Source organism: Ailuropoda melanoleuca, chromosome 4 (assembly GCF_002007445.2).
Source record: "Ailuropoda melanoleuca isolate Jingjing chromosome 4, ASM200744v2, whole genome shotgun sequence".
NCBI classification, from domain to species: Eukaryota; Metazoa; Chordata; class Mammalia; order Carnivora; family Ursidae; genus Ailuropoda; species Ailuropoda melanoleuca.
The window spans coordinates 21,065,134-21,073,281 of NC_048221.1; the positions used below are offsets into that span (position 1 = coordinate 21,065,134).

Sequence of the window (8,148 nt, forward strand, 5' to 3'; positions counted from 1 at the left end):
TGACCTGGAGGTTCTGGAGGAAGCAGACTCGGGGCCAGTTGGTGGTACCAGCAACCCGGTGAGGCCCTATGGGGCAGGGGGGACAGGGCTCCAGGAGCCAGTGTGAGGCCCCTTGCCTGTCCCCTGCCCTCACTTCTTCCTGATACCCTCTCCTCGCTTCCTCAGAGACTGGGGGACTGAGGCTGGGGCTTGGCAATTGAACCATACCCCAAGCCCTGGGTGTGTGGTTCCCCAGGGATAGAAGGCACACTCTGCCCTGATGTCTGAGGTCTAAATCACCTGGTGTAAGGAGATGGGGAAGGCTTCCCAGGGGAGGTTATCGCTGAGCTAGGACCTACCTGAAGACTGAGACGGAGTTAGCTGGGCGTGGTGTACCAAGCAAAGGGAACAGCACAGGCAAAGATCTGAGCTGAGAAATTGCAAGATGTCGTCCAGTGGGAACTGAAAGAACTTCCTCTCACTGGAGCTGCAGGGCTAAGCCATGCTGGGCCTGGTGGTCATGTCTAGATTTCTTCCTTTGTCCTGAGAGATCCTTGGTCAGCTTGGGGGTGGGGAGTGCGCACTCCTTGGCATGTTAGTTGTATTGTGTGGTTGCTGTGAGGAGAAAAAGTTGTTGGGGGTGAGATGGAGGGGTCCTGAGTAGACAAACTGCAGATGGCCAGACAAGAGACCCCAGTGAGCCTGGCCAGGGTGGACAGTGGGGACAAATGGATGGAGAAGTCAGAATGGGAGACTGAGGTACCAAGGGGACAAGCACCTGCATGATCTTCCCCCATGACCTGGGGCCTGGCTGGGGTGGTAACCGCTGTGTTGAGGGGGATGTGAGCAGACTGAGTGACAGGGCAGAGGGTTGCCCAGTGCAGGCCCACTTCAATCCATCCCAGCCTCTGGGAATCTTTTCTCCCCTCCCCCTTTTCCGGAACAAAGTTTCTGCTTCAGGGAAGACAAGTTCATTTTTCTTCCTTTGTACCATGGCTGTGCCAGGCACACACACCGCACCCCCAAGAGTGGCTGAAGTTCGGCCACCACCCACCTTCTCAAAAGCCTGGGGGGAAGTGGAGGCTTCCTGGGGCCTTCTCCTCTAGATTCCAATGGCTTCATGGGGGTGCTGTGGAAGGAGGGGACTTGAGGAACAGGAGGGAAGGCTGGGTATTTCTGCCACCCCCTTCCAACTACCAGCCCCCCCAACACACACGCATACACACCATCTGGCCCTTAGGTGCCTACACAAGAACCCAGAGTCAGATGCCACAGAACACTCCCACTGCAGTTCCCAAGGCCCGGCATTCAAACCCACTCACACTTTCCCTGAGTTCCTGTCTCAACCTCCTTCCTTGGCTTGCCCTGGAGAGATGCCCCCAAGGTTAGGAGTGGTGCACGTGCGTGTGCGTGCACACGGGGGAGCTACCCTTCCACCCCAGACGACACACCAGCATGGTTGCTTTGCAACACGATGGAACTAGAGCAGACATCAGCATGAACTTCTCAGGCTTCCAGGTTGTGAAACCCGAGGCCAAGTTGAAAGTCTAGTTCATCTTCTTTGCGATGCCCCCAAGCATGATCCCAGATCTGCCCCACACCTGGCAGCTCCTGCGATTCTGGGCTGGGTACCCGAAGCTAAGACCTCAGTTCCAGTGCCCACTGTGGGGAAGCCTGGTGCAGCTGTACTCAGGTGGCCTGAGTCCTCACCCCACTGGCCTAGACTGGGGGTGTAAAGGGCCCCACATAAAACCCCCCTCAGGGCTTAGATTGTGTACCCCAGCCCTTGACCCAAATGCCACCCATTATCCAGAAATTCCAGCCTTCTTCCTCCCCTTCCTCCACTGCTCTGGGATGCGTGCCCAGTGCTCACAGGCCCCAAGGGGCTGGCCTGGGAACTGGCTGTGTTTCTTGCCCCAAGGGCTCACCATTCCTGCTGCCCAGCAGCCTGGCTGCCTGCCTAGCTGCTGTGGCCAAGGTGGCCACAGCCTCTGCCCACAGAAGCCTGTGGGCAGAGGCAGGGCTCAGGCGTGTGAAGGTGGTGGGGTGGGCAGCAGTCTGAGGGTGAGACTCTGCTCCCTGAGGAGGCTGACCTCTACCTCTGCCTCTACCCCCTGCAGCCTGCTGGGCATTGGGGTGGAGGCATGTCTCAGCCAAGGGAGCCCAGTCTGGGAGGGGGGTGGACACCGATAGCCCAGCAGCCTGTTTCTAGCTCTGGGCACAGGCTGGGCCCTCTGCTCCCAGCATTTCATTCCATCCTCATAGCAGCCCCAAGGAGTAGGGAGCCCGAAGGGAGCAGCTCAAGGCCACACAGCCAGTGTGGAGGCTGCTTGCTAGTTCTTCCTGCTCCGGAGCCTCTGCGCCTCGTGGGTGGTGCCTCGGGAGAGGCCCTGCACAGTGCGGTGGGGGGGGGGGGCAGACTCGAAGGGAGGGCTCATAGGCAGCAGAAGACCTCCTTGGTGAGGGGCAGGCATCTGGGAGGCTCCCTGGAGGAGGACTTTTTGTAGGGGGCCTTGTTAGATGGTGAAGAGCCTGACGGAATGGCATTCCAGGGGCAGGGCACAGCTTGAGCAGAGGCAGGGATTTTGATGAGCAGCGTGGGGGGGGCAGGCGAGTGGGTTAGCAGGGGTGTCCTGGTGCCCCGGGGCCTCTTATACCCTGGAGGACCTGGGATGGAGGGTGCTGGCCTTGCGAGGAGAGTATGCGGACACTGGCTCAAGCTCTGCCGGTCCAACTGGCCCAACCACTTCTCTTCGGGCACTGCCCACTGCCCCTGCTCACAGTCCTGCTTGGAGGGATTGGCAAACCCTGGGTGAAATGTGGATCAGGAGCCTAGGATCCCTGCCTCCTGGCCCCAGGGCAAAATGATTAAGGGGTCCTGAGCCCCAGGGTGCGCTGTCATCTCTAGAAAGCCTGCCCTGATTGTGGCCACTAACAGAACAATTTCTAAGATACAATCACAGTGTGGAGAGTAGGTCTGTCTGGGGAGATCAAATTCTCCGAGCAATTATGGGGGACTTCTACTTTCCTAGGTAAACTTGTCTTTATTTTCCTTATTTGGTCTGGTTTTCATCCGAACAGCCAATGTGTGTCATTACTTTTCTAGATTTCTGTGGCTGTCCCTCCCCATCCCTCATCCTCCATCCAACCCCCTGTCCTCACGGTCTTCTCACAGGTTCCCAGCTAGGGGGCAGGCTGCGGTGCCTGGAACGACCCTCACTCCCAGGTCGTCGGTTGCGCCATCCATCAAATGGGCGTACTCAGGTCTCCCGGACTTTCCTGAACGGAGCCAGCAGCGGGGAAGGGCGAGGAGGCGAAGGCGCCGCCCGGCGCCGGGACCCAGGTGACGGGGCCACTCCAGCCTCCAGGTGGCAGCCGGACCCGGGAATAGAGCCGGCTCTTTTATAGCCCGGCCTGCGTCACAGGGCTGGGCGGGGCCTCCGGCGCCGCTCGGAGAAGCTTCCCTGGGGCGGGGCGGGGCCGGGCCGGGGCGGGGCGGGGCTGGGCTGGGCCCGAGGCCAGTCGGTACCCGAGTACCGAGACGTGCCTGCGGGGGCGCGCGCGGCGGTCCGGGTGCCGGTGGGGGTGTGTGTGTTGTGTGTGTCGCACGCTGGACGCCAGTATGCCTGCGGTCCTTCCCCACCCCATCAACCTCGAGGGCCGCACTCCCGCGCAGGGTCTGCGCCCCGTTCCCCACAGGCCAAGCTGGGCTCGGTGAGCTGCCCGCTGCGGGAAACTGAGGCATGGGCTGGCGAGGAGGCGAGGGGGCTGGCGAGCCCAGGTGTCAGAGCCTAGTGTGAGACCTAGCAGATCGGGCAGAGGGTGCTGATGCGGGGGGGGGGTGGTTTGCTGGGAGGGGGGAAGAGGCGGAGGTGGTAATGGGGAAGAGCTGGGGGATCCCTCGGGTGTCTGTGCCAGGGAAAAGCCGTCGTTCTGTTTCTGCCTCTGACAGCACTGACGTCCATCCAGCCTCCCTCCACACCCCTTGGGGGGCAGAGGGGCAGAAGAGCCAGAAGTGGGGACTCAGGTGGGCAGGGGCTGTGCCATGGTCAATACAGGACTGGGGCAGGCCAGGGGCTGCATACCCATGAGAGCCCTAGCAAAGCCCTGTGCCCCACAATCTCGGAAATCACCTTCCCCTTGCCTACCCCAAGGATTTCTCAAGTTTCACCCAAACACGAATGTATGGAGGACAGAACTTGGGGACTGTTCGCTGGGCCTCACCAACTCTTTGGCAGTTAACACTTAATAGATTGAGTCTCATGCCTGGTACCCCATGAGCTCCGTCTCTCCCACCCTCCCAACCACCCACCAGGCCAGTATTATCTTTATCATCTCCAGTCCACAGATGAGGAAGCCGAGGCACGGTTAAGTCACAGGTCCAGGTCAGAGCCAGGATAGGAACTTGACCCCTCTAGCCCTTGGCCGGGCATTCTCCTACCATGTAGCACTGCTCCCAAGGCCACTGCACTTACTTGCCCCTTACTCAGTGCCCAAGGCTGAAATCCCTGCTCATGAACATCTTGGTGGCCTGAGGTAGGGCCACAGGTTGGACCATGTCCCAAGTGTCCTTTCAATTTGTACCACCCCCAACAGAACACTCTTGGCTTTGCCATTCCCCAGCAATTGCCCAGGCACAATATCCCTGATGGCCTGGGCCTCCTGCTCTAGAAACATGAGTGACTCTACCATGGCCAGGCTAGCACTCTGGTTGTGATGAGAATGGTGCCTGCAGTCAAAGCTTTAGGGACAGGATGATGATCCAGAGAAGCAGAAAGCGTGGGGCAGAGAGTCCAGGACAAGGACCAACTTTTGGCAGAGATCAAGATTGGGGGGAACCCCATCCTTCCCCCCAGCTAGGTGGGCCCCAGGGACAGAAGAATGATCAGACTTTTCCCAGGTTGCTTGGCTGAGTCCTGGACTTCCTGTGGAGGGGCCTGGGGGCCCCCAGGGTTCATGGCCTTTGGGTGGGGTAGGACCTGCGCCAGTCAAGCCAGACCTCCTCTGGACAAACCCTCCAGGGAGCCCACGGAGGAATAGCCCTGGGTGCGTGCCAGGAATAGGAGTCTGGACACTGTCCACCACGATCAGTGATGGGCCCATTTCCTTGGCTGCAAACCTAGAGGAGGAAGAAGAGAAAGTACCACTTCTGGGTGGTTGCCAAGGGCCCAGCCCTGCTTGGGGATTTACACCCTGTGTCATGAGAGGCCATCAAGGGCTCTTCCAAGGCTGAAGCCTGTGACTCAGCAAAGTGACGGTGCCTGTGCCCTGGCCAATGTGAGCTGAGCGCTCACGGGGTGTCCACCTGGCTGAGGCTTCCCACACCTCATCTCACCTAACCCTGACTCAGCCCCTGATACGGGTCTGTCATGAACAGAGAGGTGTGGTCCCCTGCCTAAGGTCATGCACTTAGCAGGTGATACAGCCTCAGTAGGCCCTTCCAAGGTGGGGAGCAGGCAGGCTCTGGGGGCACAGAGGCAACCTGTATGGACCCTGCCCTGGCCCGCCTGGTGTGGCACTCAGGAACAGTTCCACCATGCACAGTGGTTCCTCAGCTTGGCCTGTTCTCCCTGGGGCCCCTGGTTGCAGGGCTTGTCTCTGGACGGAAGCCCACCTGCATCCTTCCTCTGCCCTTGTCACAGTGTGGCCTACACAGCCTCAGCCTCTCTGCCCCTCTTTGGGTGCATCATACTTCCCCTTGAAGTTTCCAGAAGAGAAAGATTGGCTGAGGCCAGCATGTGCTCACAGCCTCTGAGCTCATGTGTCTGCATAATCCTGAGGGCCCAGAAAGTACTTCCTGGTGTCTAATTTAAATCTTTCTGGCTCCTAGCCCTGCTCTAAAGCCACGGTTCTCAACAAGGTGTGATTTTGCTCCCTTGCCCGACCCCCCCCCCCAAGGACATTGGGCAGTGTCTGGAGACATTTTTATCTGTCACAACTTGAGGGAGAGGAGCCCTATTGGCATCTAGTTAGAGGGCAGGGGTGCTGCTAAACACCCTGCAAGGCCTAGGACAGTCCTCACAACGGGGAATTATATGGCCCAAAGGGCAAGAGTGTTGAGACTGAGAACCACTGATATAAACCATGGGCTTTGGAGCCGGGCAGCCTTTGGCTTGAATCCTGCCCCTGTAATTCACTAGCTGTGTCCTCCTGGGCAAGCGGCCTCGCCTCTCTTCGAGATGTGGTTTGCTCTTCACCCAAAGTGGCACTAAGAGTGGCCCTTACCTTGTGGGGTCTTGAGGACAGAGTGGATTGAACAGGTCCACTGTGCACAGGGCCTGGCACTGGGGAGGCTCCATCAGTGATAGCCATTATTCTTCCTTTCCCTGTTCTAAGGTGAACCTCAGGGTGTGGGAGCAAAGGTCTGGTGGCTGGACCTGGAGATCCCCAAGGGTCCAGCCTAACACAAAGTGGGCCTATTGCTGAATCTGAGGGAGGGGATAAGTTGGCCACTGTGGACCTGGAGGAAGGATCCAGAAAGAAAACTTGATCCCAGCTGGGCTAAAGTTACCTGAAGCTCACCTCGATCACCCTTCTCTCCAGCCCAACACCAGAGAAGCCGTGGGATGAGGGTGAGAGGACCAGGACACATAACACTCTAATGAATACAGTCCCTCAGCTCAGGGAAGTGCTCTGGATTGACGGCTGGATATCAGGGAGAAGTGGGATGTGAGTGGACACAACCAAGACAGGGAGAGACATGGGGGTGGGTGGGAAATGGCATTTGGGCCTGGGAAACAGCATATGTGAAGGGTAAGGCCTAAGGCTTATTTCCCAAATGATATTCCTTGTGGTCAGAGGGGTCCAGGTTGGTGGAGAGAACTTACCCCAATGGGGCATCAGGACTAGGAACCTGGACATACACCAGTTTTCAAAACAGGTCCCCCTTCCCAGGTATAGGGTACCAGGGCCCTCTTTTTCTCTTCTGTGGTGGAAAGAACCATTATAGTTTTACTCTTTCCAGCCCAGCCCCCCCGCCTTAAAACAGAGTTTTGGGATCCACACCTCTGCCAGGGGTCTCCATCCCTGGAGGTCTCACTAGACTCTTCCTTCTCCCAATCCACCCACAGCCCTGTGACCCACCTATTCTGTCCCGTTCTCCCCACCCATCTTCCACAACCCAGGGTCCTCTCACCTGCACAACATGGCAGCCCCTTTGCTCCCATCCATTCTCCCAGGAGTCCACTCCATTGGAACAGCTGCCACCACCTGCTCTTTGAGACCAAAAATCCTAGCCCTTGATCAACACTGGCCTCCTCAGGAATTGCTCCCTCATTTCCAACCATTAGACTTCTGCTGGGAAGAGCTGTCTCTCCATCCCTTCTAAGGTCTTCTTTCAGAAGGCCTGGGACCTGGAACCCTCTTCTTTGCTTCTGGAAAAATGAAATTTCTTTGGAGTATGGCGCCATCGGCTTTTCCCTTTTTGAGCTTTTGGGGCAAGTTCATGGGATCCCAGGGTCCCTCTCCATCCCCAGACTTTAGGCCCAGAGGATACCCAGTGAATGAATGAATGAGTGAATGAGTGACTGAGTTATGCCTGACAACCAAGTTTCAAGTATGGAAAGGAAGCTCAGGCGCCTACTAGGGGTGGTGGGGAGCTCTGGAAAGTGGGGGCAGGAGAGCAGAAGACTGGGGGATCTAGGTAGGGGCTGCTCCTAGAAGCGCTGGACCAGCAGCGACGGACCAGCAAGGGCCTCCCACCCTGGAGTCTTCCCAGCTCGTCTCAGGGGCAGGGCCGGGACCAGCCGGCCTGGCGGCGGGCATCGGGCCCGGCCGCGTCCGCACTCCAGCCAACAGGAAGCGAGAGAGCGAGGCCCGGGCGCGGCGGGCCAGCTGGCCGGTGGGGAGTCCCGGGCGTGGGCGCGGGGAGCTGGGGAAGCCCCGCCGGCGCCTCCCCAGCTTCGGTGTGCGAGAGGTGGGGAGAGCGCCCCCCTCCCGCGGGCCGCAGCGTCCTCCTCCGTCCAGTGGGGCACCTTCTGAGGGGCTAAGGGCGGGCGGGGGCCGAGGTGTGCCGGGTAGGGCAGAGAACGACCCGCACCGAGAGGCGGAGGCCGGGACCCTCTCCTTGCGGCGGCGGGGGCGGGGCCTTCGGGGGGCTGGCCCTGGGGAAGGAGGGCCCTAGGCGGGGGCGGGGCCGGGGCCGGCACCTGGGTGAGGTCGCGCCGCCCG

General features: G+C 59.2%; 1 long non-coding RNA gene across 1 annotated transcript; it reads right to left on the minus strand.

Moving 5' to 3' along the window:
• Positions 1-363: 363 nt before the first annotated feature.
• Positions 364-3,342, minus strand: LOC109489577. Its single transcript, XR_002142610.2, has 3 exons — positions 3,153-3,342; positions 1,034-1,108; positions 364-594 (listed from the first exon to the last, which is right to left on the minus strand). It is a non-coding gene; the product is annotated as an uncharacterized LOC109489577 (long non-coding RNA).
• Between the last annotated feature and the right edge of the window lie 4,806 nt (positions 3,343-8,148).